The following is an 18,240-nucleotide window of genomic DNA, read 5'->3' as shown; positions in this document are numbered from 1 at the left end:
TGGTATTTGGATTGAATTCTGATGTTGAGCGCTTATTTGTGTTTCAGAAAATTAAAGGCCATGTAAGATTTCCTAGTTGGATTCTTCATTATATATAGTTTTAGATTATTAGCTCATTTAATGTTTAATCTGATTTTGAAATTCCCTTTACAGAATATTTTTAATTTTTTTTAGAGTTCTTATACTTTGATTCAGAAAGCGGTTTTATTTCCAAGAATCAAAATTCGTTACTATAATTTGTATATTTAAAATCCTTCTTGTTTTCGTTCATTTGGAACTCAATTTTTTCAATACAATTTGTTCTGGACCATGCAACAAATTCAAATAGATTTAATCATGAATGTTGAGCTTTAAAAAAAACAATTAAATCTAATGTAAATTGTTATATTAGACTGAGTCGATTTCGGGTCATTTATGCATTTCTCAAACCCTGGGGTCTAAAATGCTTCGTTTTTGTTCAACACTCTTCCATGATTTTTTGCAGAATTTTTAAGTGACGTTTACATGACTTAATTTGAACTTTTAGGTTTATGTGGGAAAATGGAATACTTAGTACTGTAAAATTAAAATCGTTTTTGTTTCTTCTGTGGAGACCAGTTTATTCTGCCAATTTATCAATTTTCTTAAGAAAATTTTCCGCTGAACAACTTTGTCTAAGACCGTAACTGTTATGTCCAGACCAAAGATGGGCTATTTCTAATGAGAAAGACATCTAGTCTTGTTACCGTCCAAAACTTAAAGAGGGATTTTATTGGGCATCGATTAATTATTACAATTTTTCCCGCGTAAAAATTGTATAAAATCATAAAACAGGCAACACTTAATGAATAACAACAAAGACAAACGCTTCACAAAGTTGAACAATAAAAGTGTGACGTTCGTTCATAGAGTGACCAAATTGTTGAGAATCAACAGTAACTTTGCATTTTATTAATCAAAAAAGTTATTAGCTGTTTGACAGGAGTATGTCTTTTGGCATTGATAAACAATAAATTTAATTGACATCACTGCTTGTGCCTCGCATGAAAAGTAGTCATGCAATACCTTACTAGGCACCCAGCAGTGATGTCAATTGAATTTTATTGTTCATCAATTCCAAAAGACACACCACTGTTAAACAGCTAATAACTTTTTTGCCTAATAAGATACAAAGTAACGGTCTTGGACAAAGTTGTTCAGCGGATAATTTCCTTTGGAGAATTTTAAAATTGGCACCAAAACCAGAAGCAGGTTCGGTTCCACAGAAGAAATAAAAATGATGTTGATTTTTTAGTACAAAATATTCAATTTTCCCATACAAATATAAACATTCAAATTTACTCATGTAAACGTTACTTTAAAATTCTGCAAAAAATCATGGATGAGTTTTTAGCCAAAACGAATCTTATAGACCCTAGGGTTTGAGAAATTCAAAAATGACCACAAATCGATTCAGTCTATTGTTATGTTAAAGACAAAAAATTGTTTCTGTGGTGGTCCAGAGTAATATTATGTCTGCGTATTTGGGGGCTCAAATGAAAATATTTAATTTCTATAATGACATTATTTGGCAGAATTAAAATGTGTGTTAAATATGCTAATATTTGATTTATTACGTCTCATTCCTAAACTTTCAATCAGTTTTTCAAATTTTTATCTTTATGTAGTTTTGAATTTTAAGTCCGTAGCCTTTTTGTTAAGCAACTTTTTTACCAGGACGGTCAATTTCTAATCTTTATTCTATTAGCGTTTTTAAGGGGAAAATTCAACGTTAATTTGTTTTGGGGAATTTTGAGTGGCTTTAGACCATCGGAAGAAAGTTACTCTTTTCATCACCTTATTTACTTTTTTTCCGTATAGACCTATCATCTCAAGTCTATAATACTCACCGATAAAGCCGCTTGAAATTTCCAATTTTCTATTATCGAGTATAAGATTATCAGATTTACAAATTAATATGATATTAGAATATAACTTTTTTTGGTATTTTTGCGTTTATCACCACACAAATATGCTTATTGTTGAAATTTTTCTCAGTATGATGATTATGTTATTATAACCATGATGTACCTTTTTCACATTACAATTTTTCTCGAGTACATTGGAATTTGTCCAGAATTTTTTTTTCCCGCTCTGCTGAATTCCCTTTCTTCCGAGAAGTGTGCGGCAACAATCCGAGCCACAAACGAAATTCTAAAGTCAACCAATAACTCGCAAGACCCGTTCCGAAACCGCAAGCAAGCAAGCAAGCAGCAAAAGAACAAACAAACAGAAAAAAAGAGCAGTTGAAGTCCCTTTTGCGCAGCAATAGGTATGTGTCACCTAAGATGTTGACGTATTAACTTTTAATGATAACATATTTTCCGACCTCATCATCTTGAGAGTAGTGCTGCGCTCTTCACTCCATAAATGATGGCCCGGTGTTCATTGCACAACGAATCTGGGGGAAAACGGCATCTCTCGAGAAACATATGCACAGACGGAAACACACATATGATAAGAGAACCCAAACGAAGAAGTGGCCAACTAAAACCAAAAAGGAGAAGAGTGGAGTTTACACACTCATGCATACTTTTCGGAATTCCATTCCTCTGTCATCCATCCACAACTTCACTTAACTTCTCCACCTTCGGAGGTAACGTTTTATGTGTTCCTCCGGTGTTATGTTGTTGGATGGTTGTTGTTCTGTTCCTCTGTTGTGCTGCCTTTGCTGGAGTTCCTCTCATGTACATTCCTCAGGAACTTGTGGCACCATCAGCCGGTTGTTTCTTCTCAGTCCAGTACAAGCGAGGAAACCTTTTAGAAGCTCTGGCGGCTGATGGTGTTCTTCGTTTGGTTGATGCGGTTGGCCTGGCCGAAGCCGGAGATACTCCTAAAGCAATTCCTCCAACCTCGACCGACTTGAGTAGGTAAAGTGTTCCTTCCTGATCCTCGTCGTATGGCTTAAAGTCTTATTCCAAGTTCTGCGAGGCGTGAGACTTCTTCTGGGGGCTTTTATTTCTGCTGTTTTATTGTGATGCACGCGCCGCAGCACACACAGATATCCATATTTAAGTGCCAGTGATGCCACGTTTCTGGAACTTGAATATTGGCACAATGAATACTGAAATTTTATGCTTAATACTTAATTAACCCTTATCCGCTGTTGAATGTCAATATGACACTATTGAAGGTTTGTAAATTTGAGAAATTGCAAATAGATAAAAAGTTTGAAAAACAACTAGCTTTGAAAATTAATCTAAAATTCTGTGTTTCCTTTTTTTTTTAAATCTAAAGAAATTACGTCAACTTTACAATCCTTTTTTCAAAATTTATGTGATAAGACTTAAACAATTTTGAAGGTTCTTTTTTGAAGGTTCATTTATTGAAGGGTACGGTTTTTACTCAAGTTTTTTTTACATTTTTTTGTGATCATAATCATAAAAAATTCAAAAAATTATATCCTTGTGTGCAACATATAGTTTCTAACTTCTGCTTTCTTGGACACTAAGTCATTTTTTTTAATAAGTCTATAGTATTTTTCCGAAGCAATGTTTACATGTGTAAAATTTGGTGATGATATGTCAAGTGGTTTTTGAGATAGGGTCCAATGAAAAAGTGCATTGACTTTTATTTGTGGGCGGCACGTACTTCACACTATTAACCTTCTTTTTTCCAAATCAAGGATTTTTTAGATGATATACTCTATTTCTTGGAGCTCTCCCTTCAAAATGACTCAAAGTTATGTATTTGATAGAAGTTATGACAATTTTGGCATTTTGTCCTCCTTCTGCAAAAAACAACATCGGTGATTTACAATCAACTTCACCCCAGTTTTCTCATAATGACACAATTAAAAAAACATTCAAAATAAAGATATTATCTTCGTGAGACCTAGGGAAGTACTATGGAAGGAAAACGGTCGAGATTAGAGGCATTTGTCATGTACACTTTTTAATGTGACAATCATTACGTACCACTTAAGGATTTACAGCTTCCACGGATTGCCAGCCCCATTAAAAACTATTATTATTTTTTTTAACTTTTCCTTCTTCATCTACTCCGGAATATCCGGGGAAGACTTTTCATCAAAAATTTGTTTGCTGGAGATCTACCAGGTGCTCGCTAAAATAGGTTTAGCAATCCATTTTGATTTTTTTTTTCCAAAAATTCACCCCGCTGTCCAACTGTTTAGCGCATGTTTTGGCCCCCCTTTTTTCTATTTAACCGATTGACAACTTTTTAAACTAGTTAATATGAATGTTGACCTGTTTTTAGTCTGTTGGACGAGTCAGAAAGTTGAATTGACCTTTTTACCACTTATAGAATCGAAATGTTCGAATTGCGCTTGATCAAACCTTCAAAGGTTAAATCATATTCTTTACTTTCATGGAATTTGTCATCCTCTGTTTTATTCAAATGTTAGCTCACCATTAGAGTCCCCAAGACTCTTAGAACAATTTATGACATGAACTTTGGGCCTAATAGTTGATTTCCAGCTGTTTTGGGGTCTCTCAAAAGAACTTTCCTGGGCTTTTCACGATCATGCTCAAATATCGTCACAATAGATCGTCACAAAATTTTGCACATGTGAAGCAATTGAATGCTACGTAGTTTCTCTGAAAATTTCATCAATTTACATCCATGCGTTCAAAAGTTATTCACAAAATAAAGTGTTTTTTTAATATACTCATTAGACATCAACTGGCTTTTTCAGCCCTTCTAAAATACTTTGTTAGTATGCTGAGGATTGTGCTTGAAAAAAAACATAGAAACACAAAAATCATACCAAAAATGTAAGAAATTATCATGTGAAATCGGTTTCACATACGCAAACTTTGTAACTTCTTTTTTCGGGACAGCTTCCAAGCATCTTAGACCATCTTTAAGATACTCTCTATCCTTAAGTTTTTTTTTTTCAAACTCGAGTTAATCTTCCAAGTTTCCTAAGCTTTCACTTGATATTTGCCTGAAATTGTTCTCTTAGACCTCGTATGGCAGATATTTCTTAAGATATTTTTTTCTTTTCATATGTTCGGTCGTTAATAGGCGAGCATCAAATACAGTTTACCGAATTTTCCACATCCAAAGATAGCTTTTGCCATATCGGGTATTTCGTAGCCAATTTATATAACCTTTTGATTCTAGAATTTAATAATTTTTCTTCTTAAAATTGTCAACGGAAAACTCTAAGCCAAAGACCGGCTTGATTTCCGATTTATTGAACTCTCAGTACAGCTCTCTGGCGCAGGATTTGAGCTATTGATTCGAACTCCCGGAACAGGATTTGGCTGATTAATTCGAGTAGTCCCTCTCCTCTGTTTGAAAACTTCGGGTTTGAACTTCGGGTTGTTTTAACCTCCAACTATTTTAGCACAACGAATGGGCAGCATAGTCGTTTTCAAAGTAAGATTCTCTCAAATTTCCATCAATAGGAAAATAACGTACAGAATTTGTAAAAGTCTGTTTATGTTGGGTTTTTATGTAAAAATACAATCAAATTTGTTTATACTGGGATCTGTTCCACCGTTTCTTTGATATCTCATTTTTTAATACTTTCCATCACCTTCAAAAACATCAAATATTATTCTGCTGATATCGTTCTAATAGTGTTCGTGTGACTGGATAAATTTGGGTCTTCTTTTAACAGCCAAATTTACAATTGTCAAATATACAATTTGCCTTGCCAAATCAACAATTTGCGGCAAATTTAGCCACGAAAATAAATTTGAACCTATCTTAAGGTTAGCAAGGTAAAATATTTGGCCCGAGATTTTTCGATCTCGGTGGTTTGAAAGCCAATCATGCCGATCCTGCCCATGTTGATTTTCAACGGGGTCGTGCAGAATGATTTCTCCTCTCTCGCGATCTATCTTGAGCAACCTTTCAACGCGTGTGCCAATCAAGGTAATCTTGCCGAAATTACAGAAAAATCTGTATTATTTCAGAATATTGAGCAAAATTTTGTCACAGAATCTGTGCCACAGTTCACAGAATTTTTAAAATTTTCACAGAATTCACAGATTTTCTAAATTTTGTACAGATTTCTAAAATTATAATTTTTTTTGTCACTTTCGACTTTTTATTTTTGACTCTAGTTCATAAAAATATGAAAACATGGTAATGTAAATTGATTTTTTAATTTCTATGAAAACTATAAGCAGTCTAAAATTTGTTGATGTTTCACATGATTTCGCAATGTACTAGCGTCACAGAAAACTGTCACAGAATTTTAGGTACAAATCACAGAATTCTTACCGGCAACCTTGCTTTGGACTGTTACCTAGGATGATTATAAAAAAAAAAAATAACATAGTAGTAAAATTTTGAAAAAAGTTAGAAAATCACTTAATCTAAATCGCTTTAGATTAAGAAATTTAATTTCCTTTGATTTCTCCTTATACCTTCACTTCTACGAGACGTTATTATAAATTTCCATTGATCGCAAAAAGCTACGAAAATAATCTTTTAATACTAAGGTGTACCACAAGGTACCCCTTCTTTTCATCACTGTGATGAGCGAGCGAGTTCCTGATCACCTGTGTGAATTTTTCTTTATCTGCTGAAGGATATCAAGATATTGCAATGAGCCTCGCTCTAAAAATTTCCGCCTTCAATTGCAACAAATTGTTATTAATATTGCTTTTTAAAGGTCCTGAAAAAGATCACAGTAGTTTGCGCTGCGAACTCAAGTAACAAAATCCTTCTAAAATACTTATTTTAGTCGACCAAGGCTGCGTGAGCTTTTTCAGATTGTTTTGCGAAATTATCGGATACTTTAGTAAAACCGTCTGACCAGTTCGACCCAAGTTTTTGCAACGAATGAACCAAAGAAACAACACCTGGCCTTTTAAAACGCAAACGTCGCAATGACCAGATAACTATAATTTTTTATCACGATTTGATTACACGTACGTGGCCGGCGCCATTATTGGTGTGCATGATTTTTGATTTTGTGAGTGTACCCTCAATCCTATAAAATATTCTTTTCCGCCTGTAAAATGCAACAAACGTCGCAATGACCAGATAATTATAATTTTTTATCACGATTTGATTAAGCGTATGTGGCCTTCGCCATTATTGGTATGGATTAATTTTGGATTCCGCGAATGTACCCTCAATCCTATGAACTATCCTTTTCCGCATGTAAGCTCAGTTTGGAATTTCAAAAATAGGAAAATAAATAGACAGCTTCTTAAAATATGTGTGTGCTATTTGGCAATCGACATGCTTCATTTGGAGAAAATAGTGGACAATTTATTTCTTTACTTTTTCCAGTCCTTTGCGACGTTTTCGATAGAATCTTCAGGCTTCACATGTGTATGTATTCATTTGGTTACTAGTCGGTTAGGAAAGCATGCCACACTCACATATGGCTTGCCAAACCGTTAACTTTTTACCGAATTTTTCGGTTACATACTTGTTCAGCCGAAGCATTTTTTAATCAAATTTGCAACAGTTTTCGTCCTCGATGATAACGCACACCGAATTTACGAACTTTTGGTTTGACGGAAGCAGCATATTTCTGACTTGGCTTCGGCTTCTTCTGCTTCTTATATATCTTTAAACCACTTTTTTGGCCACATCCGGTCCAATGTTTTGTTCACCGCACCCAGTTTCTGCACAGATTTGTTGTATCCACGAAGCTGCTTTCCTTAGAAAACTTCGAATCGAATTTCGAACCGGTCCAATGCTTATTTCTTCCATTTTCGCCAACTGACTGAGCGAAATATTGGGGATTGTACACCATTTGTGTACGATATTTTGCGCTTTTCCGCGGAAATGATTCTTATTTTTACAAAAATCATGAAAAATGGAGTTTACGGTACATGGTGTTATATGGTTGACTGTAAACAACAACATCCAAAATAAATCTCCTGTTTAAACGTCATCCGAGATGAGCAGGATTGTCATTTTGGACCAATATTTTTTAATTCTATTCTGTTCAATGGATTGCATTCGATTTATGTCGTTGACTATTGTGGTTGAAAAAATGTAAAAAAAATATAAACTCCAATCAGAATTTCACAAAAACTTCGCTGGCACCACTGAGTGGGACCCTAAAACCTGAATAGGCTCACCGAAGCTGCACCAATGTGTGTAAGAAACTGGAACAAGAAACAAGAAACGCTCTCCGTGCAACTCGGATAGCTGTGTATATCTCTTGGCCAGGCAGGCAGAACTGGAATCGTGGAACGGAATGGAACCCAACCAAGAGCATAAACAAATTGTCTTGTTTTACAGTTTTGATTCCATTTCCATTCTCAACTTTTATTCCTGCAGCCAGCCAGCCAGCCAGCCAATCCATCCACTCAACTTGAGACTTCCACAGGCAAGTGAATTGAAGTAAAAGTAACCACCGAGAAACAGCAAACGAACGACAATAGAAGAGCACCTCACTCAGAAGGAAGAAGCAAGGCCAGGAAAAAATATGTGTGAGTAATCTTCTGGCCGTTTGTGCCTGAGTAAAGATACGGTTATGGGTCATAATTCTGCTGCTTTCCAAGTTTTCTTCTTCGGACGCGGGAGCTTTTTTGCTGAGGTTTCTCAATCTTGGTTAAGTTTTTTTTCAACGTTTTCCTCGTCAGATTCCTTTGGAGTTTTTTTGACAAATGGGTGAGAGAGAAAAAAGTTATTATTTTCAAAATGGGCTGCAATGATTAAGGCGTCAAGTTGTAATAGGTTTGAAAGGTTTCGCTTTTTATTTTTCGTTTTCTTCAACCTCTCTCTGTGATTGTTTTCATTTTCGAGGTCCACTCCTGCCTCATGGACAAACAATTAGATGGGCATGAGTCAAACTTTTGAACTATATTAGAGTCCACTTTCGGGTGATTTTCGGTGATTTTACGACCCCTCTGGCTGGGATGGAATGGAATCACACTCTCCTAGTGCTTCCAGTTTTTTTTTCGGTTCAAAGAGCCGGTTTTAAGCCTGGTGTATTTTTTTTTAGTTTTTTCCCTCGCTTACCCTCATGTTGGTGAATATTGAATCGTTTTTTGAAAAATGAGATCAGCTTCTTGCCATAACCTGTTGAGGAATTAATGTGCTCTCCGCCGAATAAGAGAGCGATGGGGACAAACACACTTCGCGTTCGGGTATCATTTATCTCAATGACATTTCTGTGACAGCGAAAAATATTAATGCACTACTCTTCGCTTGAAGGTGCTGCCGTTCGTTGAAGCAAAATATTAATTACTGTTATTTCTTTTCATTTTCCGTTACAGGTATGTACAGCCGTTGATGATGGATGACGGATTAAAGCTTTGGACACTAAAAGGTTTGTTGCAGAAGGCTAATGAGACGGTGTGTTTGTATAAACAAACGATACAAACAAATAAACAACAAACAGATAAACACTAAAGCTTCTTAGCGGAGATTGAGTCGAGTTGGAGTCACTTGAAAGCTCTTTTGGATTATAATGGTTAAATTAGTTCGAGTGGGTCATTCATCCCATCCCATGGTCGAGAGGCTGGACTCCGGTTAGGAAATTTTCCAATCTAAATTGATGCCAACGCCGTAATAAGCAAACAGTACACAGTGCTATCTAAAATCAAACATTAAGGCGAGTCATTTTTGCACGATTACACATTAAAACTTTTTCCAGTGAACAGATAGAGTCAAACTGGCTTCTACAAAGTTTTAGCCAACAATTTTTGAGGCAACTTGACCAAAGACACAAAATACATATGACGATTCGTAAGCGAGTTATGATTTTTTGAATGTTGAAATATTTGGGTGTGTCAAAAAAACAGTATTCTGGCTTTAACTTCTGTGAATGAATTCATACAAAATGAACCGTTCTCTGTCAGAGAGCAAATTTGTATCTGGAGTAGTTCGTTAGTTATAAGGGATTTTTTAGCAAAAACTTATACTTTTTAAACTGTCATATCTCGGATTGGTGCAAACCAAAAAAATATTTTATGAAGGCATTATTTAGTTCAAATATCAAATATTTGATTGTGAGATTATGGGAGATAGGTTATTGTTGACACAATTTTTCCTATAACTTTTTTTTTTTAACAATGCATACATAAAAATAGTAAAAAAATGGAGGTTCTATATAATGTAATTTTGTTTTGGCTTTTTCGGTCTTGGATGTAGATCAAACAACGGTGGTTTTTGAAATACCCGACGTTTCGACCAGTTTTGTAGGTCTTTTTCAAAGGAATTTGCTGTCTGTTGCTTTTTTCCAGGCAAAACAGACAGCCAGTTCCCTTGAAAAGACCTACAAAACTGGACGAAACGTCGGGTATTTCGAAAACCACCGTTGTTTGATCTACATCCAATACCGCAAAAGCCAAAACAAAATCAGTATATATCATTACTGATCAAAAACATAAACCTAACCTCAGTTGTATATCATTCCACAGGTTTGAGTTATTCTACATTTATTGTAAGGGATTTATTTTAATTTCTTACTTTCGAAAATAAGTCCTAGGAGTTGCAATTTTTTTTCAACAAGTTTTTTAAAATAATAAAGGGATTTGAAGATTTCATTTTAAAGAAAAATATTTTAAGTATACTCAAATTGGAAAATAGTAAGCTAATTCTTTTTATCAACCGATTATTAAGAATTAAAAGAAAGAGATTAAGTTAACGGTTTAAATCAGATTTATTTTCTATTTTTGAAACGCGATTAAAACTAAAGATTTCAATTTGAAATTTTGTTTAAGAAGAGTCTGCAATATTAATGATGTTAAACAAAAACCAGTAAAATATGGTTTCATTTGAATTTTATCTTGATAATAAAGGACAAGTTCTTTGGCCATAAAAAATTGTCATTAATAATTTATCTCATTCATAATTTAACTCATGATTAGAATCCTGCGAAATTAGTAAAAAATTTAAATCTAAGTTTCTCAAAAATCAAAATTTCATCTGGTTATGTAACAAACTGATTCTGATTGAATGTAAAATTTTAATTTTGAATCCAGAACCAAAATTATGAAACTGAATGAATCCTTAGTGGAATTTTCACATTCATATTTTAATTTTGATTACAAAACTTAACCTTCGAGCTAAATCTGATTTTTTAACTTTGATTCCGAATCTGAGTACTGTCTTTTGAACCTGAGTTCGAAATCTGGCTTCCGAAATTGGAAACGCTTTTTGAATCTAAGTTCCAGATAATAATTCTTACTTATTAGAGCCAAAAAGCGAAGTTTGGATCAGAATTTTCAACCAGAAATCTCTTGTTTGAATTCTGAACTACTGGTTTTCTATGTGAATTATTTCTTCAGTAATTTATTCGAAATTCAACTTGTGAATCTGAATGAAATTTGCGAAGGATGAAACAATTTCAGATTTTTCAATTCTGGATCACCATTATAAAACTTTTTTTTTTAGTTCTAATTCTGTATAAGAATTTCAAGCAAGAATTTCAAATCTTAAAAATGGTTTTTAATTTTAAATATTTTCTTTTCAGATTCCGAAATTATGAGTTTCGAATAAAGAAGTTTGAAATGCAATATCAAGATTCGAATTTAGGATTTTTTCCCAATGATGATCCAAACTGAAGTTTAGTAACAATTACCTGGATACAAAAACCGAATTCTTATCACAGATATCGAATTTTAATGTTTATATAAGCATATTTGGAACCCCAAAATCCGGAATTATTCTAGCCTAAGCTTTCTAGATATTTTTTCGCAAGTATCCGGGCCGTGCAAATCCGGGTAATTTTCTCCAATATCCGTCAATATCAAAATTATTAAATAAAAACTACGAAGGAAAACACTTGACTTTTGTTTATCGAAATAGATCAGTCAATTTTAAATAACATTTTAAGCTGTCACATTTATTTTAATAAATAATATTTTAATAAAAATCTGTCACATTTATTTTAATAAAATCTGGATCTAATCTTATTAAAACTGTAGTAGAATTTTTGATTTTGGATAAGATTTTTAGGTTTTGGCTTCAGTTCTGAGTCGAGGTTGTTACTCTTGAATCGTCATTTTAGTCGTTCATCAAAATTTGATTAGGAATTTGTAATTCTAAATTTTAAGTTTAGAGAAGAACATTTTGCTTGGAATTCTCATGAGGGGGGACCCCAAAAGCTCCCCTTCCCCCGTTTCTACGTCCATACTTCGAGACCTAGTGAATTAATTTTTTAATCTACAACTGAAGCTTTCATACATTGGTGATCTAACCATCGTATCACATGTAGGAGTTGATTTTATTTCAAGGATCAACTTTGTTGAAAATGAGAAGAGTTTAATTGCACTTGGATAATCTCAAAAATATCATCCTGGTTTTCTTTAAACCTTATCAAGTATTTAAATTTCAGGGGTAGCCTGCCTGTCTCCACGTTACAAAGGACCGAGTAACCTTACCTACTCAAACCCCTGTTGTGTACAAGTTCTATCTTTACCAGCAAACCACAGACCCCCATTACAAGATCAACTTTCTTAAATGAATGCCAACAAATCGAATCTCGCAAGAGTCAAACCTTGACCGGGAGACAAATTCGGCTACTATTGGTTAGCTAATGGTAGACAATGTGCAACTCGAGACCCCATACACCCAACCTTCGGGTAGTGGTCATATCACCTCTTGTCTTACAACTCCGATTCTCAACCTCCCCGTGGTGTTAGCTGGGGTGCGAGCAACTTTAGCGGAGATCGGGTACCCAACCCCGGTGGATGCTATGGTCGCATGCAAACCGAGACGGGGGCAAACCCCTAATTCCAAGGTGTTACGCGAGCAACCGTGCCGAAGGATGAATGGGCAGGGGGGTTTAATCCTGTCCTCTAACGGAGCCTGTGGGGAACCAGGGTGCACCCCACAGTATATATCCCTTACTGTGTTAAAGCAGGACACTGACACAGCGGACCATTTCTTCCCTAGCTACTCGTGGGATTCAAATAATGAACACACCAAATCAAAATAAAAATATAGCGAGTGCCGACTGCTTGTCTCAGCCGGAACCCATGGAAGCCACAGAATGTGAGCTCGAGAGACAGCTCTCTATCGAGTCGTTCACGGGAGTGCCATCCATTTTCCTCTTCCGCCTTGGACTCCCCCGCGGAAGACGAGAGCATCGATGATGGGGTTAATGTCACCATCAAAAAAATCGACACGCCAATCAAAGAGAAAAACTTAGATACTCGGCAACTAAGTGGTGCGGGACGGAAGCGACTGAAGAAGTATCTCGCTCAAAATGTACCGTACGAAGAGGCCATGCGCCTAATTTCCACTGCAAAATGTACACCACCTGCTAAAAATGCAAAACGGGCTCGCAGTGGAGAAAACAGTGGTTCGAGCAGCGCGGAAAAGTCAAATGCCAAGAAGGCAAAGGGACCTTCAGCCCTTACGACAAAACCGGATCCCAAAGAACCAACAAAGTCTCGACCACAACAAAAAAACAACGACTGGGAGGTCAAATGGTGCCAATCGCCCAGGGAGACCGTTCGAGAAAACAAAAGGCCGAAAAAATGGCAACCAAAAGCCCTCTTACAAAGAGGTTGCTAGCTCTGTTAGGGTAGGCATACTCGCCAAAAACTACCCAAGCACACAGCTGACGACAGAGCAACTTAAACTGATTCAACAAGCGATAAAACGGGCAGTTCTCGGCCAACGGTTGGAGAAACTAAAACCGAAATTTGCGCAGTGTTGTTATAAATCTGGGTTCATGGTAGTGACATGTCTTGATCAGGCCACAGCGGACTGGTACAACAAGTCACACCAGTGCTCAAACCATGGGTAGATGCAGAGCTCATCGCCGTTGGGGAAAACCAAATTCCCAGATCGGAGATTTTAAAGGCTGCTGAAGACGACATCGAAACTGTTCAGGCTACTATAGAAAGCCAGAATGAAGAGCTGAGCACCGAAAGCTGGAGGTTCTATAATATCCAAAAAAGGAACGAGGCTCTCGAAGTAGTCTTTACCGTGGACGAAAATTCTTTGAGGGAGTTAGAGAAAAGGAAATTCGTTATCTACTCCGGATTTGGTTCCAGTAAGATCTGGAAGATAAACCTAAAGAATCCAACAGACAGCGGGGCTGACCGAGGGGAAAACACCGTCAAAGCTGCTCAAGGACCTGGGCTGCCTAAACCGGGCCTTGTAAAGGACCAGTTGGCGATAGACCAAGTCCGATCCGCAGAAGGAGAGACGATTGGCAAAGGTACCACTGAGGCCTCATCAGACCTCAATGAACTGGAGTCTATGAACCAGGTCCAACCTATGGACCAGGGACAAGACCCCGGGACTAACGAGGAGAGCCACAGTGGATCCAATGCCGATTGCTCACCAGAAGGAACTGGTAAGTTGTATAAGGGCCGTATTCTTGCAAACTACACCCGAAGCTGCCAGACTCCAGAAAGTTCTATCAAAAGAACATTCAGGTATCAGGTATCAGAAAAAGTTGGCTCCATAACGGCACGTTATCCAAACAATCGGGAAAATTGTGCCTGGCCTTTTTATGTATGAAATTCATCATTTACCTGTATGTAATCATAAAAAAAAGAAAGAATAAAATTTCATAAAAATATACTTTAAAAATAATTTCTTTTCAAATTATACAGTAACTTTCATCAACGAAGAAGATCAAAATATAATTCGACTCAGTATCTTTTTTTTTTAAGAATTTAAAATGGATTGACTTATTGTTTTTAAATAAATTTTAATTTGTTAAACGAAAGTTTTTGAGCCTTGCAAGTATTTTCTAGTATTATATTTGCTTGTATATAATAACAATTTGATTTTCGTTAGTAAAATAACAACTTCAGTTATAATCACAAAAATGTTTATTTTAATAATTCAATTAAGCAATTAAGACTTTTTTTTTACAATAACTTCAAATTATTTTTTCAGAAGTTTCATTTATTTCACAAGTTATAAAACTAAGCTTTTTTAGCGTGTACTTTTATCGAAATTTGAGATAAAGAATAATAAACGGAAAATTTTCTGGCCTCAAGTTGCGAAACTGAATCTTCGTCCAGACAAAAGATGACACAGTACCTTCCATTAGGCAGCAATCTAATGCTAACAATCTTCCACGAATAAATGTCTAAATTTTTGTTTTGTTTTGCAATAATACGGCGAAAAATTTCCCCCCCCATCACGTTCCAACCGAGGGACGCTAGGAACGGAGGTAGTAGCACGTCGAAGTGGAGAAACAGGCATAAATGGCAAGACAACGAGATCAGCGAACCTACCATTGGCATGAAGCGTAGCAATTGTTGATTTAAGCCATTGCAGGCTGTAACTATCCGCTGCGTGGAACCAGGCTTTTCCAGAAAGAAACCCAGAACCAACAAATATTGGTTGCGGGTCCTTTTCCGGAATGGCCAGCTGAACGTTCACTAGCTGAGTTGAAAGGCTATCGAAATAACCTTCGTCGATGAAGCCTTCATTTCTCTTGAGGGTGATTTTGTATAAATTGTCCAAATCTTTTCGTTGCTTCTTATCGTCGTTTGTGACAGGAGAGTTAGCTGCTCTCTTGGAGCTATCTTTCGAGGGACTGGAAAGAAGTTGTTCTTCCATAGCTACGTCGAGGTTGTATTCTATATTTAAACAGAACAATGGTTTTGTCAACAGTTGAAATCAATCACATGATACGACTTACCAATTTCTTGGGCCATCATCAGTAAATGCACTCGGGCAGGATAAGACCTAACAGTTGTGTTAACAGCAAAGCACAATAGATAAATGATATCTGAAGCACGGCTAGCACTTATAAAATCATTAAACAATACAACTCGTTTGAGTCGAAACACCACCGCTCAGGCGGGAACACAACCATGAAAAAAAAAATTCATATGGTGTGGAAAGTTTAGCGCTAAAACAATAGGTGACAATTTATAGATGTATGCATGCAGTACTCATCTGGTTTATGAGATGTAATGAGATGTGAGATCCTCCTTTATGAGATGCACTGTTATTTGTCACACATATATATGAATTCATTTAAATGAAGAACATTAATTTATCAATTTTAAATTAAAAGACACAAAAATTAAACTAAATTTCACATTGTTCGCGTATACTGTTCACTATTCGACACTTTGGAAAAGGTTTTGGTATTTTACAAATTCATTTGCTAACAATATAAACACATTTCTTCCGCGAACTTCTGCAAGCGTCACAAAGACCGTCGGCTAGGCAATTATCGTAAATCCCTAACAGAGTACAATAAAAACATTCGAAAAGCTAAGAGGAGTAGTTGGAAGCACATGTGTGAAACCGTGCAAACTACACCCGAAGCTGCCAGACTCCAGAAAGTTCTATCAAAAGAACATTCAAATGGACTGGGTCAATTGAAGAAAAAGAACGGGGAGTTCACTACAAACCCAAATGAAACGCTTCAATTACTACTAAGTACGCATTTCCCAGAATCCATTGAAGGAATAGAGATTAATGACACTCCGATTGAAAGACTCACTCGAAATGCCAGACGTGATGAAGCACTTCGCAAATCACGCACAATCTTTACACCTTTAATGGTTGACTGGGCAATAAGTACATTCGAACCATTCAAAGCAGCTGGTGAAGATGGAATTTTACCAATTCAAATACAGCAAGCTAAACAAATGGTAACACCTGCCTTGGTAGAGATGTTCGTCGCCAGTATGACCCTCTGTCATATTCCAACTCAGTGGAAGAAGGTGCGCGTGATCTTTATCCCGAAACAAGGGAAAAAAGATAAAACACAACCTAAGGCATTCAGACCTATTAGTCTAACGTCCATTATTTTGAAAATAATGGAGAAGATACTTGACGAGTATATTAAATCGCAGTATCTTAGCTTAAGTAAGCTAAACAACTTCCAGTTCGCTTACAAAAAAGGTATGTCCACGGTTACGGCCTTACATACCCTTACACAAAAACTAGAAAAGACTGTAAAGGCAGGGCTGGTAGCGAGTCACTTTTTAGTGACTTGGTCACTTTTTTTGGTTTAGTCACTAAAAAGTCACTTTTTTCATCATTTGGTCACTAAAGTCACTATTTTCCGAAAAATGGTCACTTTTATCACCAAAAGTCACTTTTTTCACCGATAATAAACCAATGAAAGAGTAATTTGAATTGCGCGTGTTAATATTGACGGTAGTAACGGAAAATTACTTGATCAGTCAGTCAGAAATTTTTTTCGCCTCCGGCGGAATTTCGGCATGAATCACCCTTGGCTTGAGACATTTCGATCTACGACATTATTTGACGTTCGTGAATTGAAACTAACTTTGATTGTAGATTCTAGTTTTTAGTTCATTCAACCTTTTGTATTGGAACTCAAAACTTGATATACAAAAACCCTATCTCGTCTTTAGTTAGAATGGGTTTTTATTAAGAAGTGTAACTAAGATTGAGATTGAAACGAACCTTTTTTTTATGAAAAAAAATCTTTTTTGTCATAACAAATGTTATGATGATATGAAATATTCTTTAAAAAACAATTTCAGACTCAATTTTATTTTGTGTTTTTTGTTTTTCTAAATACTTAAAAAAAGGGTTGTAAAAATTTACACAAGGCCACAAAAATTACTTTTTTTTAGGTGCAATGAATTTAAACGGTAATTTCAACTAATTTAGGTTCCCCGAATCTTAATAGTATGCAATATTTCTATCAGCTTTTATATTTATTATTATTTATTTCGTCTTTGGTTTAATTACCGTACAGACTGATGACTTAAAAACTAGGAAATTCTTCTTAAGCCTATTTTAAAACGACGTTTGCACATATTAAAATTAAACAAATGATAAATTAAAAAGTTCACAACACTTGTCAATAGGGTGGTTTTGGCCATAGGCAGTACGGTGGTGAGGAATTGAAAGAAACTGACGTTGTCGAAGTGTTCTCGTTGGTACATAAATGTTAACACGTTGCAGAATGTAAGCACAGTCAATACGGTTGGTCAATGTGTCGAATATAAAACCTTGCTGCAGTTCGACTCGCCGCTTTTCGAGTGAGGTTAGACATATCAAAGCACACCTTTCCTCGTACGGTGGGTTTGTTATTGAAATGAAAATAAATTAAAATCTTTAGAGAAGTTTCTGCACTTTCTTTTTACAAAAACTCAAATCAAAAACATATTATTTAGAAATAAAAGTTTTATATGAATTAATGAGCTTTAAATAGAATCAAGTTTTTTTTTTCACTTTCTGCTGTGATGTCAAAAATACTTGTAATGACATTTTTCCATAATCAGTTATCTATCAATTTTACTAGTAATAAACTCTTTATTACCAAAACTAAATGGCCGAATTTGACAAAATTTCTAGTTGAGGACACTATTTACCAAATCAATAATTGAAAAAAAAAAGCACCAAAATGGTTATGATGAA

Source organism: Uranotaenia lowii, chromosome 3 (genome assembly GCF_029784155.1).
Source record: "Uranotaenia lowii strain MFRU-FL chromosome 3, ASM2978415v1, whole genome shotgun sequence".
Taxonomy (NCBI): Eukaryota; Metazoa; Arthropoda; class Insecta; order Diptera; family Culicidae; genus Uranotaenia; species Uranotaenia lowii.
Note: the sequence above shows the minus strand (reverse complement) of the source record.